This window comes from Cheilinus undulatus, linkage group 7 (assembly GCF_018320785.1).
Source record: "Cheilinus undulatus linkage group 7, ASM1832078v1, whole genome shotgun sequence".
Classification (NCBI taxonomy): domain Eukaryota; kingdom Metazoa; phylum Chordata; class Actinopteri; order Labriformes; family Labridae; genus Cheilinus; species Cheilinus undulatus.
The window spans coordinates 20,254,639-20,282,075 of NC_054871.1; the positions used below are offsets into that span (position 1 = coordinate 20,254,639).

Genomic DNA, 27,437 nt, shown 5'->3' on the forward strand with positions numbered 1-27,437 from the left:
ATTTGTAAAACTCACTGACAGATGTAAGGGCATCAGAAGCATGAAAAATGGATGGGAGAGTGTGAAGAAGGTCAAGGGGTCCTGGGGTCTTTTTTTTTTTACAGATTAGAGAACCCAATCTGTGTATCCTTCAGTATTTGGATTTAAGGTTCTGAAACTAATCTTAAGTAATGGAAAAACAAGTGGTAATTTCATTTTGATTCAAAATGAAAGAAAATCTGGTGCTCTCACATGGTACAGTGGTTAGGTATTTCAAGTCTGGCCTTTGGCCCCTTTCTCCCCCGTTCTCTTGTTCATTTTTCTGATTCCATTTACTGTCATCCTTGGCAAAAAATAAAAAAAATATCTTAGAAAATCAATATTGAAATCCAAAGCAATTTTCTATTTAAAGGTCACGTATTGTGCAAAATACACTTTTTCAGACTTTTCAAACAGAAATATGTGCCCCTGGCCTGTCCACAATCCCTCCAAGAATCAGAAAAATCCACCCCTCCCCCTTTCTCTGCCTTTCATAAAATATGTGCTGAAACAAGCCCTTCTCAAATTTTCCCTTCATGATGTCATGTGGGGAGTTAGCACCACCCACACGTTTGGTTGGCCCTCCCTGCTTGGAAGAAAGTTCGGCCCTCTTCTAGAGCCACATCCATTAAGCCACATCCCTTTCCTGAGAGGGGCGGAGTCAGACAGCCCAATAACATTTGAAGCCACAGACAGAAACAGCTTGTTATGAGCGGGGCTGAAACAGAGAGGTTTTTAGTCGTGCTAAAATCCAATACTGGAGTGTTTTTTCAGAAACAAACTTACCAGGCATGTTTAGGGGACCTCTGACAACAATATAAGTCTTAAAAGGGTAAAATATGAAATCTTAAATGTCCAGAAAAGGTTGGCAAACCTTTAACTATGGTTTCACGTCAATGTCTACTCTCTTCTTTAATTTCCTAAACAAGCCTCAGCTGTCAAAAAGGCAATTATTAGGGGTGAACATGTACCAAAAATCAGATAATACAACTTACAGGCCAATGGCCATGCCAGCTAGTTGCTAGCTTAGCCAATAAAGCTCACATTGGAAAGACATTATTGTGCACAAGTTTAGGCATGTAGGGTGCTATAGATTCACTAGGATTGATGTGCTACAACCCGGGGCTGGAGTGGGTGTTTGGGAACAGCCAGATCTAAGCTTCACACGTGTGTAGTAGAAGCAAAGCAGATGGGTTTTTGGACACAGTCAATGTTAAAGTAAGGGGGTCCACATGAACACTCAAAAAATGGGTGGCACTTGTCCTACTCAATGGCCCCATGAACAGCAAAAATGGTGGCCAGTAGCAATGATTTATGGGTATTCAATCTGCTGATGTATGGTGACATTTTGAAAAAATACAATGTGTCTGCAGAAAAAGTTTGGAAACCATCCTTCTATACTAATGGCAATCAAAAATCCTTGTGACAAAGCCTGACATATTATTTTGGCATCCAAATCCCATCAATCACTAGAAGCACCTCCTAAATTATTTCATCTTTGATCAAGACCAAATGGCTCTTAAAAAAATCACCTAGTGTTTGCACTGTAGTGCATGATATGCACAGTGATCCTCACCTAAAGCTGTGATAAGCAGATATGAAGCTTTATCTTTAAGACACTCTGCTGCACACAGGAGGAGGGGGCTGGCTGTGCGCGCAGCGTGCATTGGTCCGTTTCGTGCTATCTTACCTCCCTTCTTATCCCGGGTAAAGGCAGACGGACGATGCCACTGGACGATACCTTCAGTGAGGCGTGGGGGAACGGCATGACTTCATCACGTCAAGTGAAGCACTGCAAAAAACATATCGCCCAAAGCAAGTTGCACAGCCTGCAGTCAGAGCTGTAAAGCTGGAGATAAATATGGACATGCATGTTGGGAAATAAAAAAAACAAGTTGTTTAGAGATATTCTAACATAGTTTCTCTACATTTGGGGAAAATATTGCATTCCACTCTGTTCAACTTTTATCTTTTTTAACATTTTTGGGTGATAATAACGTGTATTTTATTTTATTATCAGTACAAGTGATAATAAAGCTACCTAAAGACAAAAAGGAGCGATAAAGAAAAAAGGGGAGAGAAGATGGAGAGAGCCGTGAGTTAAGGGGTGGCTGGAGAGGGAGGGCCGGACGCATGACATCATTCCCTCAGCCTCCCTGCGCGGACACAGCTCTGGTTTCTCCAAGTGCGCACGGCGGCGGCTGCTGAGGGAGCGACTCCTCCTGCCGTACACCCCAGACGCGTCCTGAGCAACCTGCGCTCCTCGGGTGGGATTTAAAAAAGAGAGAAAAACACATCATTCAACCCGGCAGAGTGGACCTTTGCACCGCTCCCCCAACTGGACCTGCCGCGGGGACGCACACGTTTAACACAAACCCGGGGAATTACTGCTTGTTTTAAACCATGAAGATGTGAGGGTTTATAAGCTGGAAGAAAAGAAAGAGGAACTCCGAGGGTGTCGAGAGGGTAAGCACACTTCTATTCCTCCTTTTTGTCTCACTCTGTCCTGCTACTTTTGTCTATCTGGCTTTAAATCACAGCTTTGTCACTGTCTTAAAAATCGGCATGGTTTTTGTATCGGAGCGCACGAGCCGTGCGTTAGGCTGATCTGCCTTTTAAACACCCGCACAACACACAACGGAAGCAAGTGCCCAAAAAAAGAGAAGCAGATTCTCCGAATAGTGCAAAGTGGATTTTTTTTTTAAAGCTGAAGACGGACAGAGATGCTTCATAGTCCCGGACTCAGCGGGAAACCAGACTCCGCCACCGCAGAGCTGCTGCTGGTGCTGCTGCTGGTGGTGAGCAGAGCAGGTCTGCTGCTGTGCTATGGAGGAGATCCATCATTGTGGACGACGGTCCCCCTCTCAATTCCTTCAAATTGAGAGTTAATTACAATTTAATGTACCGGAGAAAAGGAAAGCAGGGTGGTTCTGTCGCAGAGGGAAGGCAGCGGAGTGAATTTTCCTTTTACAGTTTTATGCGCTTGGAGCTTAACGCAGATTTCTGAATCATCTCTTTTCTCCTTTTTTTATCGGGCGGAGGTGTGTGTTTGTGTGTGTGTGTGTGTGTGTGTGCTTGGAGGAGAGGCAGAAGGGGTGGGGGGCTTCTCACAAGTGCATCTCCACAGGGGGGTGCTTCATTGGCCAAGTCAACCGTGAGATGCTTTGTATGAGAACATGCCCGTAGATCATGAGACATCCAATTCCTCTCGCAGGCATCAATCGGAAATGCCATTTTCGATATTTCAGTTCCCTCTCTCTCTCTCTCTCTCTCTCTCGGTGAAGACCGCTTGTTTGATGTGATGTTCAAGCTCTAGGTATACACGTTGGACTTTGGAGAGTACTGTAGTCGTGGTCTACACCCCTGGACCAGATTTGCGCATCACGGATTCAGTCCTTTTGTAGGAAGATTTTTTCTTTAGGTGCGCCACTGGAGCTTCCCACAGCCCCTCTGAGGTGGAGTCAGCACGGCAGCGACACTGACTTTTTAAAGTGCAGGTGATGCCCTTGTTGAATGCTGAAGAGTCCGAGTCCATTTACATTCGCTCCTTTGTATGGAGACTAGCTTTACTCCTCGGATGATTTGCCTGGTCTCATGACTATGATGCTTTAAAAGGAGAAAGAAGACAAATCCTCAATATAAAACTTTTAAATTAGTCGTTATATTGAAATAAAGCCGGGTTTTGTCTTTTTATATCGTTTGCGTATTTTTACGCACAGATATACCCAAGAGTAGCGCCTAATTTGACCAGAAATAACCAAAAATGATCACACAAAGATGATTTAAACGTGGCATATGTGCGTCAAATCACTCTCTATTTATCTATAACAGTGCTTACATTAGTTTTCAGTCTTTTATTCTGATTTATCAGTGGAAAGCATTAGAGGAGATCCCGTTTATGGAAAAAAAAAATGTTACAAAAGCGCATTTTTCATTTGGAGCTTCACGTCTAAACAATTGCCACTGAACAATATCATCCATTTCACTCCTTAGTTGTTCATTTTCCATCTTCTTCCGTCTCCCGTTTCGATCGAAATGAGCGCATCGCGCGTCTGCAAAGCTCATAAAAGCCAGAAGAGAGAACAATATCTCGCCAGCGCTTGGGTTGTTAAAAGAAAATGGCTTTATTCATTTTTCTTTGTACCCGTGGTAACTTAGTTATAGCGTTTTTATGGCGCCTGGAAATGGCTTACAGGCTTGCAGTGCAATGTAATGTAATCAAATTTATGATGTTGCTGTGTATTACAATTCCCTGTTATGCTCCGTCACATGAGAAATTTGGAGTGACCCCCCCCCCTTCCTCCTCCTCCTCCTCCACACATACAGCAAAGTGCCCACAAGCATCAAAGCAAAGCAGGTAACATCCACCAATAGAGCACACACACACACACACAGTCACACATGCCACCTTTGCACCCATGCAGCAACCCCTCTGGAAATAGTCCACAGTCCCCTCTAAATTATATTCAGACTTATGCTGCTGCAGATTTTTTCTGGCAACCAATCATATGCTTCTTGAGTTTCGCCCTCTCCATATTTCATGCACATTTTTTCTCCAATAACAGTAGAAAGTTTGCCTGCCTGCAGAAGGAAGACATTAAAATATGCGGAGCTGAACCACAGTGATGAAACAAATGATGTCATGCACGAGTTGGCGTATACAGAGGGGAGATTTGCATTACCTCTCCGCTTCTTTTTGTAATATTACATCTTTTTTATGCAACATAGCACCAGTGGGAGTTCCGGCTTGTATATAAGCTGTTAATTATTCAATTTTAAATCATAATTCTTCCATATGGATGTGTCTGTGCACTCTTCTTGGTATTAAGATGTGGTGCCAACCAATGAAGAGAGGAGGCAGTCACTCTTAACAGACAGGCCTGCAGAAGGACAGCTATTACCGGTGTCTTTTCCTCAGACTTAATGGGCTGGACACATTTTATGAAGCGTCTCCTCACCGAGCATTTGCTCACAGAGCAATCAAATACCTGTGTTGGACATGCAGAGCGGCTACACACTCTAAAAAGTAGAGCTGAATGGACGGCTTTGAGGCGAGTGGAAGAAAAGAAAAATCAGAATTGTACTTTCAGGCTCAAGTTAGAATTTGGATGAAAAGGGTTCATCAAAGAAACCCTCAAGGGGGGTTGATACCTAAAAGGTAACCTGTTGAGAAGCGCAGGAGCTTAAGTAGCCAAGGTCTAAGGTGAAATCCCTTTCTTACCTTGATATCAGAGTATTCACATGAGACATTTTGAAAGATTTTAATGACAAAACTCACTGTGAGACATTTAATCTCCAAAGTGCAGGCCAGCCTTTTCTGTGAGGTGGCTTTTTTGGTAATGGAGAGGAAGCATAGCTTCACACCTTTGAGCTTGACATCAATCAAATAGCCTCACTGTATATGTATGAGATGGGTGATTGGATGGCACGCTGAAGTATCCGTTGTTTTCTCTCCCTGCAGAAATGCACTTCAATCATGCTCACCTGTCAAAAGCAGGGACTGCAAAGACCTGGGCGTGTAAAAGAGGGCTGGAACATGTTGCAAATGCACAGTGACAGGCACGAAGATGCACGCACATACTTTTATTACAGCTATAAGTCATATCTACGGTGTCATAAGGGCCGCAGAGCTTAAGTGTGCAGCCATGTCATTAATGCAGGAGACAGAGGCAGAGCTGCTGAAAGCGAGAAGAGACCGAAAAGAGAGAAAATATTTAATCATGAGCATACTTTATGGCGAGCTTCGCCCATGTGCACTGCGGCAGTCTAATTACCAGGATAGCAGTGCTTGTTAGTTGTCACCTCAAGATAAACAGCGGCCTTTTTTCCCCCCCTCTCATGTTTTTTCCCTGCGTCTGTGACAGAATTTGAAATTCTAAGCAGCAAAATGCCATTTCAGAGTATCCCATCTCATCCCTTCTACACCTCCTTTTTCCTTCTGCCACATGCAAACACATCAAAGTCATTTGGGTTCAACAAATATCAGCGGTTATCTTTAAGCAAGTCAGAACAGCAGTGGTGGTTTCAGTGTATTTAATTAATAAGAAAAGCAAAGGAAGAGTTGTGTAATGTGACAGGGCCTTTCTGTACACAGCTGTCTCTCCAACCTCTCCGTATTGTATAGTAAATCTTGTCAGGAAGCATATGGTCTTCAAATCCACATGCAAATGAGCGCTGGAATATTCTAACAGCAGCGAACATGAATTGTCCTTGAATCTTTTGAACACTGGTTTGTCATTTCTAAAGTCGAAGATATAAGCTGAGGCTTCTGCTGCCAGAATGAGGGCAAAAATGCACTATTCACAAGTTTTCCATGAGCATTCTGACCTGGTTTAAGCCCACCGTCGAAGCCTTGACATTTTAATGGCTTTGATGTGTGCACATTTTCTCTGGTACACACTAAAGATGTCAGGAAGGAAGAACATGGAGATTCCTGTACATCCATTCCTGGGAAGCAGAAGAGGCCCATTGGTTTGAAACGAGCAGGGTTAAAAGCCTCAGGGTCCCTGTCTCCCTGTCAGAGATGTTAAGCTTCATTTCATAACCTCACTTCACAAAGCAATGACTATTCATGTCTGCCAGGCACACACCAAATCGAACTATGTGAAAGGGTTAAAGTGGCGGGAAGCTCTCAGAGTGCATGAATCTATGGATGTTTGTCCACATTAGAGGAGCTATCTTGTGCATTCATATTTCCTGCTCTTACGTGGTTACTATGTTTTTTTTTTTCCCCAGGATCAGAATTTTGAACGTGCAGGGACAAAAATGTAACCCTGTCAGGGTCTTATTTCACGAGTAGGGAGAGCATATTATGATCACTGAGGAAGTCTTAGTTCACATTAAGAGGAGCACTTGAGGCATTCAAAGGCTCTTAACTCAAGGATAATTACAGTGCTAATGTGTGTTTTCAGAAAACCCATGAATATGTCAATGAAGATGTGTTCAGAGGCAACTAAAATAAACAGTCTAAACAGAAAATAGCTGAAGGAGAAACAACAATCAGTGTAGCATATTTAAACTGTCCAAAACTGTTTTGTATGGTGCATTTTCTATGTAAAAGCAATGATACTAGTACACAGAATTTGGCTGAAAGATGGATTTAAGATGGTATAGATTAATTTTTTTCATTCAAACTCAAACATTTGAGGCACCCTTAAACTTAAAACTCAGACACTGTGCTCACCCAGTGATGCAAAATCTTTTGCACAATATTTAATTCATTCTTAATTTTCCATCTTTGTATCACTTTGATTTCAACCTGATAAATCTTAACCTTTGCAGTATAAGTTTTCAAGAGTAAATATGTAAATTATCATTCAGACCAAATTTTTTGTGATGCAGTGAGACTATTTTAAAACCAGTCACAGGTGCAGCAGCATGAACTTAGCCTTGAATCAAGCCAATAGCTGGTTTTCGGATGTTGTAAGTGCAGATAATGTATAATTGAAAATGCAGATCCTGTTTTGACAGGATACATCTATTGTTCTTGCATAAGCTCTTGAACTCAATTACAAACAGGACTCTCTCTCTCTCTACTGGACTCTACAACCTGCTCAAACTCATTTTAACCTGCACACACTGTCTTAAAACTGTCCATCTGAGCGAAAAACTGTCTTCATCAACTTTTTTCTTCTTTGGCAGTAAACTTCTCATACAGAAACTTCAGCCCAATAAAGAAACACTCTCCTCCCCTCCATTAGCTTTGCACCTAAGCAGGAGGTACAGTCCTATACTAGCTATTACATGAGAAATTCAAGGCTGTAAGTAGCTGAATTTGCTAAGATACCCATGGACGAATCACCCTTATACAGCAACCATACAGCCTAATATGTGATATGCTATAACTATATAAATACAGAAAAGATGTGGAGTGCTGTCCTTCATGTAGACAAATTTATTGCACTGTAACTTAAAAAATAAACTTCTTCAAATTAAGTGACTATGAGAGTTATATAAATTGTCTTCTCCTGTTGCAGTGGTGTGAAAGGACATGCTTTGCAGTGCAGCATGTCACAAGCACTTTCTAGTTTCAGTTCGTCTCATTGCCAGTCTTTTTCTGAACTGGGGTTAAAATTAGAGATGGGGCGATCCACCTCTTTTTCAGTCCTGATCGGATTCTGATACATCAGTATTGATACCAGATGTGAAATTTTTAAAAATCATAATCAATATACTTGTTATTTTTGGTGGTATTATGCGTAAGGTTGCACAAAGCTCTTGTAAACTTGAAACTGTATTTCTTATTCAAAGATAAAATGTTTTAAAATGCATAAAACTTATCTAATATTTAAAGTTAGAGTGAAATATGATGATGAGTGGACTCAGTTTAAGCTGCTGTCTCTTTCACAGTGCACTACTAAACTAGCTTGGTTGTGCATGTGCTGCGTTTATGGCCAAGATCCAATCAGAATTTGGATCATGCGGATGTGCGCCCTCAGTCGGATCTCCAATATAAAAGTAATGTAAATAATGGACCTGATAACAATACTAGATCTGATCTGGCCCATCTCTAGTTAAAATGCGGCCTTTAAATGCACAAAATAAAATAAGGTTAATGGAAAGAAAAGAGATAAGAAAATGTAAATGTGTGTAAAATGAAACATACACAAATAAGCAATGGAAATAAACAATGCTGGGGTAATTAAATTTGGGCAACCAAAGCCAAATTTTGTGCCTGTATTTGTTTTGATTTCTGCAAAGTGATGATATAAAAGTGCACTAAATTATTCATTGGGAGGCCTTCTTATCCATGTATGTGCAGACATCTATGATCGGACTGCTTTAATAATGAATAATACAGAAAAAGAAAAGCTTTTATGTTTTAGAGAGGTTGATGAAGAGAGGTTTTTATGTTTTTCAGTGGATGAGAGTTTTTTATGTTTTTCAGTGGATGATTTTTATGTTTTTCAATGGATGATTTTCTGCAGATTTAAAATTTGATAATGAAACATTTTTAAACTGCTAGTCTCACTCTCTTCCATTACGCATATCACATCTGTATAGACAGATTTCACCATATAATCATGAATGAAATATAAATCCAAGCTTCCATGCCAAGCTTCCATGATTGTCTTTCTTCTAAGCGGCTTTGCTATGACATCCTTACCTGCATGCCACGCATCTATGAGACTTATGGAAACAGGAAGCTTAGGTGTGTGGTTGATTGTTTGTAGCTAATTTCAATGGAAAGATTGTTGCTACTATTGCAAAATATGTTGGAGGTTATGCAAAAGGTAGAGTTCTAGTAGGGGTGCAGAAACTGTCTTTAATATAACATGGACTGGGTAGATCTGAATATCTAACAAGCTACCCGTGGTTGCCAGCTTGGCAGGGTGTTTTCCGGAAAGCAGACAATTAGGAAACCTCTCACAGGATGAGACAGATGTAAATCTACTCGGGGGAAAGAAGCTTGCAGAGGGTTATTTGCCACCACAGCCGCCACCCGCCCCCGTGGGTCATAACTCTTGAAGGTCACGTTTGCAATTCACCCCCGCCCCCCTTTCTCTTGCCCTCGACAACTCCAGTGGGTATCTCCGGATGTTTCCCGTCATGCTGGTGAGGGTGGGGGGGGCGCTGATGATGGTGGGGGTCTGTGAGGATGATGCATCTTGACAGCGGCAGGAATAACAAAATGCTGTCTCGCCCGTTTACTACTAGGCTGCATCATAGTCAAAGGCATCATAAAGAATGAATGATTCATGCACTGTCTTGGTAGTCATTTATGTTTAATTCAGACCTGTACTATAAGGCGTCTGCCCTGGTCTTAGCCTGGTGTGGTGGGGTCTTCGCGGGGAATGAGTGGATGGTTAAAGGTACAGGCGAGAAAGCCAAAGGAGGTGCTGAGAATGTCACGCAAGAGCAGGGCAGAATTAAGACAGAGAGAGGAGAGCATTGGCGGTGGCCTTGTACGTTTCATCTGCAGGCCCTAATAAAACCCTCACAGGCCGGCATTGATCTCCCCCAGAATAATCCATTTAGACTGAGCGTGCCTGGCCATGTGGGGCCTCTTCAATTATTTATGGCAAGGATGCTGTGCAAGCTTCCGATGGGATGCAACAATGTGCCCTGGGAAACCTGTGAACTGTGGATTGAAGGGGAGCAAAGGGAGACACAAGGTGGAGAAAAGAAGAAAGGAGGGGCAGAGGACTTAAGGAATTTTGGAAGCTTGATCAAGAGTGGAAGCATGAGGCGAAACAGCAAAGTGAAAAGATAGAGGGATGAAAATGATGGCAACAAGAATTAGAATAAAGAGATGCAAGTATAACGAACAAGTCGGGCAAGGGAGAGTTGAAAGAGAGTCGATCAGAGGGAGGGATTTGGGGATGAAGGGAACAAAGTGAGGGTGTAAAGGAGACGTGTCAAAATGTAAGAGGCAGAAGAGAGCAGAGAGGGCGAGGAAGGAGAAGCAGGTTGATGGGGGGAAAATGGACAGGGAGGTGAAAGAAACTAGGAAAATGTGACAAAGGAAATGGAGGTAAGGAAGGATAGATGAGGTAAGGAAGCACAAGAGAGAGCAAGGTTTAATCTTAATGAGACAAGGAGGAAGAGGTGGCTGGAAACAAGGCAGGCTTCCTTTTTAAAGGAAGTCATGAGTAGTTGTTGACCATGGCAGAGTTATGGTTGCTATTGTGCTAAGTGGAGACATGTCAGCTTGCCTGCCTGACGATTATTATTTCTGCCACATTCACCTTTAATGCAGCTTTACTGAAGAAAATAACAAAAACTGCAATCAGTTGAATTTTGATGTTAAAAATGTTCCCTGACAGTAAAAGTCTTTCTACTTTTCATAGACTTAATAAAACTATTGTAGGGTGTCAATCAACCTGTTTAAAGCTGTCAAAAACATATGATTTCATCCTTTTTGCATGGGTGTTTCTTCCACAGTTTTATGGCTAAATATATCATGGTTTTCACAGCATATTGAAAGTGAACGCTCATAACCACATATTGTAAACTCCCCTCTATTTGCCTGGTCTATATTCTGCAGTTCACACGCGGCTCTCATAAATCCAGACAGATTTGTCTTACCTGATTCCCCCAGCGTTTGCCATCTAGCTCCCCTCCTATCACTATGATTCCCAACACCCTATTAGGCTTTTCTGCCTCTGCGGATTCAGGATTTTTGATCCAGCCGAAGACAACTAGAATTGAAATTCCTATCTCTACACTCGAGTGATTGTCATTTCAGCAGAGGTACTATGCTGCTATTTAGCATTGGCTACTGCTTGTACTCAGAGTTTTGCAAAGTGCCTATAAAAAGTATTCACCCCTTAGATGTTTTACCGTTTTATCTACTTTGTAAATCAGTCATGGTCAATATTACACATCTGGACACTGCAATTTTACATTCATCTTTACAAAACTGCTCAAGCTCTGTCAGGTTGCACAGGAATTTGGTGTGACAGCCCTTTTCCAGCCATAAATTCTCCATTGGATTGAGGTCTGGGCTTCGATGCGACCACTCTAGAACATTCACCTTGTTGTCTTTAAACCATTTCTGTGTAGCTTTCCCTGTACGCTTCGAGTCATTGTCTTGCTGGAAAATAAATCTACCTCTACAAGCCTTCCAGGGCCCGCTGCCGAGAAGCATCCCAACAGCATGATACTGCCACCACCGTGCTTCTCAGTGAGGATGGTGCGTTTGTGGTGTGTATAGTTCGGTGTCCGCCAAACGTAGTGTCTCATTCGATGACCAAAAAGTCACTATTTTGGAATTAATTCCACCTGATCATGGAGTCTCCTTCATGCCTTTTGGTCAACCTCAGTCAAGATTTAATATGACTTTTCCTCAATAGTGGAATTCTCTTTGCCACTCTCCCATAAAGCTTTGACTGGTGAAGACTCTGGGCAACAAGTAGAGTCCCTCCCATCTCAGCTGCTGAAGCTGTACCTCCCTCAGAGTAGTCATAGGTGTCTTGGTGGTCTCTCTCACTAGTCTCCTTCTTGTACAGTCTCTCAGTTTGTGAGGACAACCTGATCTAGGCAGATTTACACGTCCCATATTCCTTCTAATTTTATGATAAATTTAACTGAACTTTGGGGGCTGTGCAGTTTCTTGGAAACTTTTTGTATCCATCCCCTGACTTACACTTTTCAATAACATTTTCTGAGTTGCTTGGGGTGTTCTTTTGTCTTCATGGTGTAATGGTGGCCAGGGATACTTATTAACCAGTAACTGGACCTTCCAGACACACGTGTCTTCATGCTATAATCACTTGAGACACATTCACTGCACTCAGGTCATCCCCGTTTCACTAATCGTGAGACTACTAGCACCATTTGACTTGACCTCTTAAATTAGGTCAGTCACTTAAAGGGGGACATGGGACATTGGCAAAAAGCAAATCATATTGACCCTTACTGATTTATACAATGTGTGAAAAGGTAAAACAACCCAAGGAGTTAATTATTGTTATAGGCACTGTATATTTTAGACTTTAAGTAATAATCAGTAGTTCACTAAATACAGTAGAATTCATTTCTTAAGCGTCTACTTTTCTGTGTTCTTCATATTAAAACTGAGATCATTTCATTTTTAATCATGTTTAGAGCCATAATCTATCACTGGCAGTTAGACACCAACATTGTTTTTTTTTCTTTTACGGCTACCGAAAGGAGAAGCAACCTCAAAGCCCTCTAAGAAATACAGCTGTAAGTCTGGCAGCACAGGAAGCATGCAGGGAGAGTTAAAAAGAGGCCTTGTAATGTTTGTTGCATGGCCTGTGTCAAACAGCCTAATCAGATGGGCTAAACGGTGTAGCGGCGTAGCTATTAGCTAACGATAGCATACCAGCAGGGTTTTTTTTTTGTTTAATTAGCAGGAACCCTTTCCCCACCACTTGTCCTCCTCTGGAGCAGCCACCAAAGATTTATTGTTTGTCCACACCAATTGATTATCGGATTCTAGTAATTGTTTTGCCTTTGCTTGATTAACAAACCTGTGTTTTCTCCAGGGGCTAGCTCAACGGCAGTCGCTAATGGCCAGACCCAAGCCAAGCTGCTAATGGAAACAGGGTGTTTATACCATGGTTACAATGGAGGAAAAAGAGAGGGGGGTAGCTCTTACTTGTTTACTTTTCTCTGTGTGGGGGATTTTCTTTTTTACACAAACAGGACAGCTAACTTTAAGGAACAAGTGTGTAGCGATTCCTGTGGATAATGCATCCAGGTGTTCTGTGTTTCATGGTTCCTGTCCAAGGGTACAAACGATGATAGATGTGAGGGTGCTGCTTTTCAAAACACGGCATTTATGGCATTTCAGGAATGCTTGTTCCTTTTCTGACAGAGGTTCCCGTAGATATGAGGCAAAAAGGAGAGTGAATCACAGCTGTGCAGGAGCCACTACATAATAAGGAGGAGAGGCAGGCGGGGGTAATGGGGAGCTTTGGAGAAGCTTCGGATCATGTGTGGAGCTCAGGGGTTTGGAGGAAGTGAGGGAATAGAGGGTAGAAGGTGGGCATATATTGTGTTTAAGTATTTCTTTAGCCTTGACAAAAGTCAGTCCTCCACCTTCCATTAGGTTTCTTTTGCAGATGCAGAGCTAGAATAAGCATTCCCTCCACACTCCCACAGCGCACTGTCTGAACTATGACTCTAAACCAAAGACATTCAAAGTGTTTGGAAATGTTTTCTCTCTCCGGCTGTCATTACAAAGGCACACGTGGCTCCCTTGAAGGGTTAGAACATTTTGTTGCTTCAAAATACTTGTTTTGTTGTGTCGTTTTTATGTGTTGTAGGAGTCACACAAAGGCACAGTGTTGCTGAAATCTAGCTAACGTCACTCCTAACCTTGCTAGCTTGTCAGCACGTTTGGTTTGGCTGAGAAATACATTTCCAAAAAGGAAATGCCAGATGTTTTCTTGTAAAATTCCTTTCAACTTTGCTTTTTTTCTGTCTTTTATCCTCTATGTGTGTATTTTTGTTTTTTGAATCATGATTTTTAACTCTTTATAGGGCACTCATTGAAATACTCCCCTCTATTGAAATACTATAAATTCTTATGGTGAAAAAACAAAGTCAATGAAGTGACCATATGGTTCCTTGCCCATTTATAGTAAATTAAAAAGTTTCCACAGAGTGTTTTTCTCAAAGATGAATCGACATGCTGCTTTTCCACAAAACCTAGGACACGGAACAGTGACAGTCACAGAGTCCTCTGAGATGGCTTCAGTGTTTCTTGACAGGGTCAGAGATATCAGAGTTGGGGAGGTAGTCTTTAGTTTTTCACTTCTTTTAGAGGCAAGACATTACTGGCTTTGGAATACTGTATAAGTAATGGTGGTACCACTAGTTTTTTCTCATAATTATAACAGGAAACCTAAAAAAGTCACATATGTTGAATTATTTAGTGAATTTTAGCAGTGATAAGGCTCACAATTAAAATAAAAAACTTATTTTTGTTTTTAAGTATAATGGAACTTTTATGCTGTTGTAAAACTGACTAAAATAACCTACATTATACACTTTATTTTTTCTTTAATCCATTCAGAAAACATGAAAAAAAAAATCAAATAAATGTAATAACTAAGTGAATTTGAGCAGTGATGAGGCTCCTACGAAAAACAAAACTTGACTTATGCCATTTGAGTAGAATAAAACTGATGCTGTTGGAAAACTGACTAAAATCACATACATTTCTCTATCTATACAATTATTCTCCCTCATAATCTAATGAGAAAACATAAAAATCACATATATTTTAGCAGTAATGAGGCTTCCAAAAGAATTAAAATTAATTTATGCAATTGAAGTATAGCCTAGTATAACTAAAAATGTTGTGAAACTCGCTAAAATGATATGTATTTTACCATTTTCTTATAAATCAAAAGAAATCACAGGTAATGAATGTCCTAATAAACTGAAGCAAGAATAAGGCTTAAAGTGAAATTTAAAATTGATATAAATGACAGGTATAATAAAGATCTTTAAATGTTGTCATAATAATTCCTTGAAAATTTCTATAAATCAGTAAAAAAAATTACCCCTGCATCTTTCTTTCTTTTTAACACCTGTGGCAACATCTAGGCTAATTGCACCATAGAGTACTATTATCTTGTATAGGAGTTATTTTTCAAGATAACAGTAAGATAAATTAGCCATATGTTTTAATGTAGTCGCTATTTTACACCCCTAAACAGGTGAATGTCCAAATATGGTTCCTCCATTTTTCACACTAAGACTGCTGTAATTGTTAGAAATCCTGCACAGACTTAACTATTCATTTCTACAATGTGTGAGTTTTATCATCTTATCAGTAGTTATGATGGTAGGGACATTTACTTGGGACCAAAAAAAGATGTAAAACTGTTTTTTTTAGATTTCTGGAGGAAACAGGTAGTTTGAGACGCTCTGGGCCACTGCTGATTGGTCTGATGATGTGATGTCACTTTCTGTGACGCTGACTGATCTCCACTGATTGGCTGAGAAAAAATCATTCTGGTTCTACTGTATCAAAGGGAGCTGGAAGTATACGAAAGTGACCATACAGTATATGGTTCCTTGCCCCATAAAGGGTTAAGAAGCGTTGTTAGCTCTTTAAGCTAACCCCATTCTCTAAATCTCTCTGCATCTAAATTAAGCACCAAGGATTGAATTCAGTGTGGAGGACATTTATGCTGCTTGTAGGTAAAGTTTGCTATCCTGTGCTTTGATTCCTTACTGTTAGCGTAGGACTGCTGCTGATGCAAGAAGAGGACACTCAGGGAGAGGACGTCTACTTAAAGGTAATTTATTTCTGCTGTCGCTTTGTTGGGTGAGTAGGAAGAGACAAATGCCAGCCGCTTGTTTATGAGGCTCGGCTTAGAGCTGGCAGAGCTGTTTTCCTCTGAGATAGTTGGCTTCTGTCCTTGGGGTGCAATGCTTTGCAGCGTAGCGTGTGTCAGGCGAGCTAATGAGAGGTTACCTATTTGCTAACCATCTCTCCCTGGCTTTCCTGTCTCTCAGTCTCTCCTCTGACCTCTTACCATGAACTTTGACCTTATTTTTCCCCATCCATCCTGTTTCTTTACAAACCCTGGAGTAAGAAAAGCAAGAAACATACGCAGACTCTGCTTCCAATCGCCCCAAGCTTTCTCTTCTTGTCTGGAGTGCAAACATGGACATGGATAATCCTTTCCATCACTTCCTGCCAAATAAATCAGTCAGACCTTTGACAAACCCCCAAACAGGGCTGCCAATTTTTCAAAGCTGCCCCGTTCATCAGTTTGATTCATCACCCAAGAGATGGAAAGCATGTTTTCTTCCCATGTCATCCTATATTTCCTCCTCCTTATGTTTACGGTCAGTGAGTTAGCGGGGGAGGCGAGGTCACTGCATTCAGTCTCAGAGTGTTTGAGATGAAAAGCAGTTCAGTGCGGCACCAGAACTCACAGAAAACAGGCAGCATAAGGGCATGGTGAGCTGAAATGTCACCCTCTCACTACCTCAACTCAACTTCATCCTCCTTTTCATTCTCCTCCTGTGTGCTGGCTTAAAGTGCTATTTTAATTGACACAAAAGAAAAAAAAAGCCCTCTCTGGTTATCTGGCTGCCTGCTCCTGTTTCATGTCAATCCACTTAATTTTTTCCCTCCTGTTCCTTGTCCATCATACCGCTTTGCTTCTCAGGCTCTTTTTTTCTTCCTTTTTCCTGGTGTTCTCCGTCTCTCCCCGTCTGTTTCCTCAAGCTCTTTCTCTGCCTCTCCTTCAGCTCAACATCATCCCACTCCCCGATGATTGCCTGTGTTGTTTTCCTCCTCTTCCCTTCCCTTCTTGTTATTTACATCTCCCCGTTGTCTCCCCCTTCTCCTGGCTTGTTTCCCCCTCTGCACACACGCTCGCTCCTCAGCAGCCCTGACTTCAAAAGTTTTATATATTTGCCTCGTGAATTATGAAATGAAGATCTCAACCAGGCAATAGAGATTCAGTTTTGGGAACAAAACAGAGAAAGTTAATCAAAAGACTGTTTAATCCCCCAATAAAACAAAAATGAAACATATTTGTATCTGCTGAATTATTCACATTTTGTACAATAACTGTTACATCTGTGAAGAATATTTACAATCATTACTGGGTCAACTGAATTGTATTTTTCTTTTTTTTACTTTATAAAAATGTGTACATAAATCTCAGTTCATATGATGTAACCATGTTTTCTTCTGATAAAATACAAACTTAATAAACAATGATTAAAGTATCTATCCATTATTTATCCAGTTCGGGTCATAGGGGGCTGGGGTCAATCCCAACTGTAGTTGGGCGGGAGGAGAGGTACACCCCTAACTCGTCACCGATCAATCACAAGGCTGACACAAAAAAGACAAGCAGCTGCACTCTAACTCACGTCCATGGGCAATTTAGTGTCACCAATGAGTTTCTCAAGCATGTGTTTTGATGTGTTTTGATTTTGTTGGAGGGGACCATTGCATCTAGAGGGAGAGCATGCTAACTGCACACAAAATGGTCCTGTCTAATGAGATTTCAAGATGGAACCTTCTTGCTGTGAGGTGATAGTGTAAACCACTGCTTAGCTGCGGAGACCAATTTTTGAAATGGGTCAGTGACATATAAGGCTTCATTTACTGGTGGCTTCACCACCTGACACGCTAATTGCCTTGCACCACCTGATATTTGCAACTAACTGCAAATCAATCGGGCAAATACTTCTGACATGTTTGCTTGTATTCTTGTTCGAAAATGGAGCCTATCCCAACAATCACAGGGCAATAAGTGGGGTACACCCTGGACTAACCATCAGTCAGTCGCAGGGCTGACATGCAGAGAACCAGGCACACTTACACCTACGGGCAATTGAGAGTCACCAATTAAGCTATTAAGCATGTTTTGAGAGGCATCTGTTTCAGACCTCTACAAAAGGGCGACCTCAACTGTTGAGCAAGAAGTAACATACTAACCATTGTAGGGTTTTTCCTAAGTTTGTGGTGTTATTTTTAATTTTATTAGATATTTATTCATAAAATTCTGCTGTCGTGAAAAATAGCCACTTACTGTAACCTCTGACAGCAAGCATCATTCAGTAACATTCGTCATTCAGTACGTCGTTTCTGTTCCAGCTTGGGTAATGCACATCACTCACCGCCCCACGGTTGAGGTCGCCCCTTTGTAGAGGTCTGCAAAAGATGAGCCCAAAATGCCCCATAGAGGTCTGGAGCCAGATCCTCTTGTATGTCTTTTGTTGTGGGAGGACACTGAAGTACCTGTAGAGAACCCACGCATGCATGGGGAGAACTTGCATACTACACAGAAAGGCCCTAGCCAGGAAGCAAACAAGGAACCTTCTTGCTTGAGCTAACAGAGCTAAAGTGGATACATATTTTTTTTATAACTTAAATCAAGAGTTTTATGGTAAAATAAATTGTTGAAAAGCAGGAAAAGGCTGCATTCATAGCATGGTGTTTGGGAATGATTCCTTTTCAACATGTCTTGTTGCATATTCAGAGTATCTGTTTCTGACAAAGCTGGCATAAAAATGGCCTGTATATTCAATTTATATATTAACCAGTGTTAACGGGAGATGTGTGATGATGGTGTAGAAATGCTTCTGACTAAAAAATTAAACTCTAGCAAAGCATTTTACTTATTTATAGCTATACATAATGGTTGGTAATAAATAATTATGTTCTCCTAAATAACCACTTACAACTGATCCCACAACATCACAATACTTCATTATCACTAACATTATCAATGGGCTCAGCCCTAGCACTCAGGAGTTAGACCAACTCTTTCTTTATGACTGAGCTTTCTGTACATTCATCTGACATCACAGAGATAAACTTGGCACAGGAAACCTCTTTCCTCTCATCCTGTGCTCTGCCGTGCGTGAAGAGCTTTGTTTGACTGACACTTCTTTGAGCCCTTCATATGTTCAGGCCCTTCAGCTAGAAAAAGGTAATACAGTTTCACCTAGATCTGTTAAGATACCAAGCTGAAACAAACCAATACTGTGTTTTTATCCTTTCCTATCCTAGCAATGGCCACAGGCGTACTCGTTCTCTTGTGATAAAAAAGCAGAGCTGACAGGAGACAGACAGGAAATACATGTGCTTTTGGGTTTTCATTTAAACTGTTAACCTGGTCAAAAGATCACTTGGAGCAACTTTTTTATTTCCAATTTCTGACATGTTTTACTAACCTCAATGTAAGGTCAGACATTTTTTATGGCTGTCACTTCCAAAGTGCAGAATCTGGGTTTTAGAGCTGAAACTATCCATAATCACATGATTTGTGCTATAAGAACATTACGCGTCTTTCCAAAAATGTGAGTATAGAACCAACTACCTTTTCATCTGATAACATGGAATAGCTTCTTGGAGAGATGGCGAATATTTCTGGGGCCTTGGGCTCCTTAATTACAAACTGTGCAACAGTCTCTATGTGCAGTTCCTCAAGTGTCCACTCGAGGTTTATTCCAAAAGTCATAGAAGTCACATACACAACTATGATAAATGCTGTTTTTAAAAACAGATAAAAACATGTAGCTTAGTACTAAAAAACGAGTTTGGACTAAATAGGTCACAGGTGTGTTGGAACATACTTGAGGTTTGAATTTATCTTATAACACAGGTGTTTTGATTTCATGGTGGATAGCAAGTATGCATAATCAGGGTGTGACCTGTATGCAACCTCCTGAACCTCAAGTGCTGGAAAATGATGCCATTGGTGAAGTGCAGAAAAAAAACCTGCAGTTCCTCACGTGTCCACTTGAGCCTGGATGCAGAAGTCGCATATACTCCCTGAGCTGAAATGGCAATTTTAGAAATCAGAAATAAACATGATTACAACCTGGTTCAAAGTCAGGGCCTTTATGACACACACTGTACAATAGGCATTTTTTTAACTCATCTATTTTAGAATGAATAAGGATATTAATTAGTGAATAACTATGGGCTGATGTAATTGCAAGCAGGTGTTGTTACTAGGTTGATATAGAGTTAGTTTGAGACAGCATTTTCAACATGGCAGGCACAGCAGATTGGACTCAAGAGCTCCTATCAGCAACGACCGTCTGACCTCTCTCAGGCTTTTTCCAGTATTTCTGCAGTTTTATGTTTGCATGACTACAAGTGGGTATGTTGTAGCTGTTAGTTAGAAAGCCAAAAGCCTGTCACTGTTCCACCTCTTTGCCTATTATTAGGTTGGCCAAAAGTTAGATTGAGATACAGTGCTGGGCAGAACTTTTAGGCATGTTTGGGCTAATAATTAAGATTGAATTAAGGCTGATGATAAGGCTTTGATGTGGCGAGTAATGTGGGAAGGAGGATTGACACAACCCTGATTGTGCTCTGGATGTCTTTGCATATGATAGGGACAAAGGAACACAACTGTTGAAGTCCACACCTTTAGGGTGGAGTATGGGGTGGATGTGGTGAGTAAGCTAGGTCTAGGGTACTGTCCGGTTAGGTAGTCGGGTTGCTATTAGCCCCTGGTCATGCTGTGGATGTCCCAAGGGCCTGAAAACTCCGGGTGATCTCCGGACGTGTTGCCAGTGGTGAAAAGGCCTGGAAAAAAAAGATGCCGTTGAGCTTGACCTGGCTACGGACATGTGTTGACCTCGACTCCAGCCCCCACCCCCTCTCTCCAGCCCTGGTCATGGCACAACAGGCTCCACAGTGAATCCTTTGTGCCCAGTATGCCTAAAACTTATGGATATGCTGAAGGACAAGTGGACAAGACCCTTCTGGCAACAGACAGAAACAAGAACCCTTAAACACAAAAGTGTTCTTCCTTAACCTATGGCCTCTCTCTTTATATTCTGAATCTGTTATGTGGAAGAGAAACATCCTAACAGTAAAATTTAATAAAAAAAATAAAGTTAACGATTGATAGGTATAGCATGTTGTTTAGCTGCAGTGCATTACTCACTGATGTTTCATGTGTAGGTACAGTACATCTCTCCATGTGTCGCCCTCCAAAAATAGCTCTTAAGTGCACCGCCTGTCATGGGACCATATATAATGTTCCCAGGTCAAACGCCAGTCCCGTTTAACATTGATAGTCACCTGTGATGTATGTTTCCTCTCCCTGAGTGCCTCTCCCATTTTTCCATCCCTCACACCCTCGTCTCTCTCTCTCTCTCTCTCTCTCTCTCTCTCTCTCTCTCTCTCTCTCTCTCTCTCTCCCCCCTTCCTGCCTGCTCTGTCACTCTGAGATGTGGCTTTAACCTCTGGTGCAGTCTTTCACTGGCGCCCTTTGTTTTTATCTATTGTTCTTAAGAGCGATTATGACCATCAGACAGGCCCATTAAATATTTAGCAGAACTCGGGCCGCTGCTTTCACTGGCTTCACAGGAACACACACCACAGATGTTCAAAGTGTCTTTCTCTGCAGCGGCGAGGACGTGCACGGATATTTTCCAGGGGCATTTGCTCAATTAGATAAAAGCAGCTATTTGACACAAGGTGGAGCATGTGTGTTTGAAGGGCAGCGCTCAGGCACTGTGTGTTTCTTTGTCTTTTAGATTGTTTCGTACGAATTTCTGCGTGTTGGCACATTTGTTTGTGGATGTGTAGTCTGTGAGCTGTATTTACTGCTGTAATCATTTCTCCGTCTGCTGTGTGTGTGGATTTTTCAGTGGCTGCACCTCAGATTACTCTGCTGTTCAATAACAGAAAATTTATTTGGGAGTCTAGCATCCATAGCCACTGCATGAAGAATTGGGATGATCAGTTGCTTGATAGAACAATAAATAAGATCCTCTGCAGATGATTTATCCAAAGACACTGCAGGAAAACAGCTTCAGAAATGATCTCTCCTAAGACTGCTACATTAAAGAATGAAGTTAAACCTAAAAGGCTGTACTGCCATACCTGAACATCTCATGGTATCATACACTTAAAAGAAAACTGTATTTCTGTGTTCATATTTTTCATCTTTGGTGTCAGGATTGTTAAATTAATCAACAGTTTGTTTGATCAAGGACTCCCTAAAATAGAAAATTACAGTCTGAAAGGCTGTAACATTTATTGTTGATCTCATCTCGTCCTTGCAGCCAAACGGAGCTTTGTTGTCTCTGCTGTTATTATTCAGAAGGATTTGAACAGCGTGAGCAGCCAGCGGTTCAGTGTCTTGCTCAAGGATGTTTTGGCTGATCTTAAAATGAAATGTGATGTGTCAGTTAGAAGACTTCCAACCCACCAATACACCGTGCCAGATGCTTAACATTTACAGCAAGAAATGCAAGGAAATATGTCTCATTTAGAGAGTGTTGTGCAAGCTCATGCTTAAAATGAGCTAGCTGAAAGTTTAGTTCACACACAGTAAAATGAACTTGTTTGCATTCATATTTCAATTTCTGAAATAAGTTCACAGTCCAAAACTTTAACTGTTTCATTTTAATGGCTGCGAAGAGCTACTCTTTCAGTTTTAATGAAGTCCTTTCTTGCCGTCATTATTAGGTAGCATTTTTTACCCAAATTATGGCTATTAACTGAAAACTTATGAGACCAATTTCCTAGAAAAAGCCATGTGCTCAGCTGTCATAATTACTAGAAATTTTGTATTTCTGCCTACAGAGATGAGTACATTCTATGATTTTCCCAACATTTTTATCAAGCAGCCCATCTAGCCAAGGATAACCAGCCCTTCTTATACCACTCTTGCACAAGTCATCTTGTAAGGGGGGATAAAGGAAAGGGCTTTCTGGGGCCCAGCCAAACTAGGGGCCCATGAAGGTTTAGCAAAATCATGGCCCACTGTTAACTTATGCTGTGATAGCAATATTTTATTTTTCGCCTAAATAATAACCACTCTTATCAGAGCAACACAAAATTATTATTATTTATTTACGCTGTAGTTAAAAAAAAAAAAAAAAAAAAAGTTACCCCCTTTCCTTAAAACACATTTACCTTTCTTTACACCTTTCAGATGTCAGGAAGCCAGAAAATAAAGTAGAAGAAATTGGCAATTAGCCTAAATCCAGTTTTTCAGGGTTTAGGCCAGGACCTTTATCTCCAGTGAAGGACAACATTAATGCTTCAGTATACCAAGACATGTTGGACAATGCTATGCTTCCAACTTGGTGGCAACAGATTGGGAAAGGCCCTTTTTTATTCCTAGATGACTGTACCTCAGTGCACAAAGTAAAGACTGCAACAACATGGTTTGATGTGGGAGGACTTGACTGGAAAATCAAAGGTGGGACATGCACATCAGTGGATAGGGTGCAGGATCCAAAAAGGAAGTAGACGACAAGGAGAAAAGGCCCACACACCAAGGAGCTCCCATATCAGGCTTTTATTAGCTATCAAGTACATTTATTTAAACGTCATTCCAGTCCTTCACTGATACTGTTATTTTCTGTCATGTTTGACCATGAAACAGATCAGAGTTTGTCTAATGGTTTGCATCTCTTCTCTGAATCAGCCTATGGGTCTGCTGAATGCCAGCATTGAACTGATTTGACACAACAGAAAAACATCTGCTACTGACACCTGTTCATTCTTCCATTATTTGAAGAAGGCCAGGGTTTGTCAAAAGGGCCACTATCAGCTGATACTGATGTAAAACCGATGCATCTGTGTATCCCTAGTAGCAAGAGTAATTATTAAAGGTGTAATACGTACATTTTTAAATCTGCAGCTATTTTGATTCCAGTATTTTATTGACTTGCTATTGTGTCGTTAAAGGCTGAGCATAAGTCAGACTGCAAATCTCCCTTCTCTTAGTGGTTGTTGTTTAAGTGAAGACAGACGGTCAGTTAGTCTACTTCCTTCATTGATGTTGTCACATCCTGCTTATGTATACAATTTCCTAACAAAGCAATAAAAAAAATGCAACAAAAATACAGGATTTTCTGTAAAGAATAATACAGATCATACACTACTTAACTGTGTAGGTTGTGGGCTTAGTAAAAGATGAAATCACTCATTAAGGTGGACATTTTAGCAGTAAAGGGCCATATTTCAAAGGCAATAAAGAACATATTCATACTAACACTTAAGCAAGGTATGTTAATTGATTCAAGTCCTTGGTTTTAATGGCCATCCAGTCATTAGTATTGAGAATAAAGTGACAAGCTGTGATATGTGCTCACACAGGCCAGCCAACTAACCCTCTCCTGCTTCCCCTCTTCTCTCCTCGTCTTTGCCTAATGGCTGATAATGAAGAGGGCATCTTTGCAGGGATGACATGTGCACGTCCTCTATTGGACACACAGAAGCTGGGCCCACTGCCCTTCAGAATACCAGGCCTGACATTAATCTTTAAATGACCGTTGCTTCTTCTCCAAGACTTTCAATCCATTAGTGGCCACGTCTTGAGATGGAGAGAGATTGCCAGGGACGATGTTGCCAGCATCTGTGTGTGTGTATGTGTATGTATGTACGGGGTACGGCGGCGGGCGACAGAGAGGATGATGTCATTGATAATTGGGGATGAGGACAGAGAGGACACGTTTCAGCTGTGCCAATAAGGATCTGGTGTCTGGTTATTCTTGTTCCATAAATAGGAAATGGTGCTGTAAATTCTACATCCTGTACTTTACTTTTTATTCCAGGCAGGGGAGGGGATGAGCAGTAGAGAGGTGGGATGTTTTACAGTAAATGATGGATCGATCCCTCAACAAAAATCAATGAGCATTGAGTAACAAGAAAAAAGTTACAGAAAAAAAATCTATGGACCTTGAGTTTGGATTATTTTGTGTAAATATTGTTCTCAAGGTCAAGATTGAACTTTCACACTCTTAACAGTAATGATGTTCTATTCCCACGCCTCGCTATTTTCTATTTCTGCTAATCCAAATGCAAATCCACTCACTACTTCGCCACATCCCTCTCTTCTTATCCTTCCCTAACTTCCCTTTCTTTCTTTTGTCCACATCTTTCTTTGCTCCATTCAGTTCATCCGACCACACTCCTCTACTCCCTCTTTGTTCATGCCTTTCTCCTTTAGTCACTACCTACCTCTCCTCCTTTCCGCTCCCATTCTTCTGCCCTCCTCCTTTTTAATCTCTTTCCCTCTCTTCCTTTCTTTCCCCACATCCTCCTTTCACTGTATCTCCCTTCCTCCTCTCCTCCAGCGGTGAGCTATAGTGACTCTGACATCATTACCCTTGTTGTGACAGGTTTCATTTGTACCCTGTGGACCCATACATCAGCCTGAGTGATAGTCCGGGGCCTGGGGCCAGCCGAGCCCCGCCTATACTGGGACATGGTAACAGACAGAGAGGTCCAAAAAAAAAAAAAATAATAACACTCCAGCTTGGGTTTCACTGGATATTTTTCTATTACTTGTTCTGGTTTGTCAAACTCAATGACGGTTCAATACACGCCCAAACTTTGGCTCGCTTGAAATAACAGTCAGAGACAGTTTCTTATAAATAAAAATCCACTCCAGCTGAACAAAGGGAAGAGGAGAAAAAAGAGGAAAAGACGTCAGAGTCGTACTTGTGCAGTCGTATTGACAGGTGATCTCAGGAACACAATGAGCAGAAAACTATTCGCTGCTTAGCAACACGTATAAAAAGAAAAGTAATTAAAAGTGGCATTTAGTCTTGAAGTCTTATTTTCCTTTGTCCAAAAGAAGATGAACATATCAGAGGGCATTGTAGTGTGAGAATCAACTAGCTTTCACTGAGTTAACAACCAAAAAACTCCTTTAAAAGATTCTCTTATAAAGTGGTTTGAGTTGAGATGTCTTTACATTGATTTGTGCTGTTTCTGATGCAGCTTCAAGGTTGTCCCAAGAATTTCTGAACCAGCTCATGAAGGCATACTTCATCAATGGCTGCAGCCCATTTTTCAGCCTTGCAGCAAAGTCAATACAGCGCAGACATGTTGCACATTTGTTTAAATCTCCCAAATGATGCACTATTAACTTTATACATTTATGGCTGATTTTAACTGTGCATTTATGTAGTACAGTATTTTATTCCTGTCTCTCCTAATTGTGAATTTTATTATTTTCACATCATTTGATCTTATCGGTTTATGTACAGTGCCTTAAAAATTATTCAGAAAGTTTTTGCCAAAAAACTCTTTAATGTAAGAGTGAAAAAGATTTTTAAATGTCATGTAAAATAGGTGACTGCATAAATTGTCGCCCTTTCTGGTCAGTATGTAGTAGATGCACTACATTCTTTATTGCAAAAATGCTCAAACTGTGTCAGGATGCACAGGAATCGTGCATGAAAAGCCCTTTTCAAGTCCAGACACTAATTCTCTACTGGATTAAGGTTTGGGCTTTGATTCGGCCATCTCAGAACATTCACCCTGCAGACTGAATAAGACTGTCCTCCAGTATTTTCCTATGTTTTGCCGTGTTCATTTTACTCTCTTCCTTTGAGAGCCCTCCAGAGCCGGCTGCAGAGAAGCATCCCCACAGCATGAAGCTGCCACCACTATCTGTCACAGTGGGGATGGTGTTTGTGGTGATGTACAATGTTTGGTGTCCGCTGGCCAAAAAGCGTCATTTTGGTCTCATCAGACCAAAGAACTTTCTTCCTCTTGACCATGGAGTCTTCAACAGGCTGTTTTGGTGAATTAACCTGGCAAAAGTTGTTTGCAGAGTCGCTCCCATCTCAGCTGCTGAAGCTTGTAACACCTTTGGAGTAGTCATAGGTGTTTTTGTTCGCCTCACACTAGTCTCCCTCTTGCACGATCACTCAAGTTTGTGAGGACTGCCTGATCCAGACAGATTTACACATTCCATGTTCCTGCCATTTCTTTGTGATGGATTTAAACTGAACTCTGGGGATGTTCAGTGCCTTGGATTTTTTTTTGTATCCATTTCCTGACTTGAACTTTTCAGTAACCTTTTCTCTGAGTTGCTTGGAGTGTTCTTTTGTCTAAATGGTGTAATGGTAGCCAGAAATATTGATTAACCAGAATAATCTAGACACTGGTGTATTTATACTACAATCACTTGATACACATTGACTGCACTTACTAGGTGACCCCCATTTCACTATTTGTGAGACTACTAGCACCAGCTGGCTTTACCTCTGTTGATTTAGGTCAGTCATTTTTAGGGGGGGGTGAATATTTTTGTAATCACTTAATTTACCTTAATTTAATGGACCTTACGTTGTAGAAATCTGTCTACATTTTGACATTACAGAGTTTTTGTTTTGTTTTTTGGTCAAAAAAATCCAAATTATATTGGCCATGACTGATTCATAAGATCAATAAAGGGTGAAACATCTAAGGGGGTGAAAACTTTGTATAGGCACTGTAAAATGTAGATTCTGTAGCAATTCTAAAACTCCATATTCTGCGGAGTCTTTCTATTTTATTTTATCTTAACTACTCATGAGAGAAGCATTTTCTTTATGCAGCAGTGCAATATTAGATCCATTTAAAAAAACACCATTTATGTGGTGTTGTGCTGCTTTTTATTACTCTCTTTATTAGGCAGTTTCTTCGAATTTATCCCTGGGGTCCCTGATCCTTAAAAAGTCTTTAAAAAACGTAAGCATTAAATTGT

The 27,437-nt window shown here is 41.0% G+C and overlaps 1 protein-coding gene across 10 annotated transcripts in view; it reads left to right on the plus strand.

Moving 5' to 3' along the window:
- Positions 1-2,215: 2,215 nt before the first annotated feature.
- ptprsa (protein tyrosine phosphatase receptor type Sa) overlaps positions 2,216-27,437 on the plus strand; it is a 321,629-nt gene continuing 296,407 nt past the window's right edge. For all 10 annotated transcript variants that reach the window (XM_041791166.1, XM_041791171.1, XM_041791168.1 and 7 more), the window contains exon 1: positions 2,216-2,484. The gene's annotated coding sequence lies outside the window, so the exon portion shown is untranslated. The remainder of the gene's footprint in view (positions 2,485-27,437) is intronic.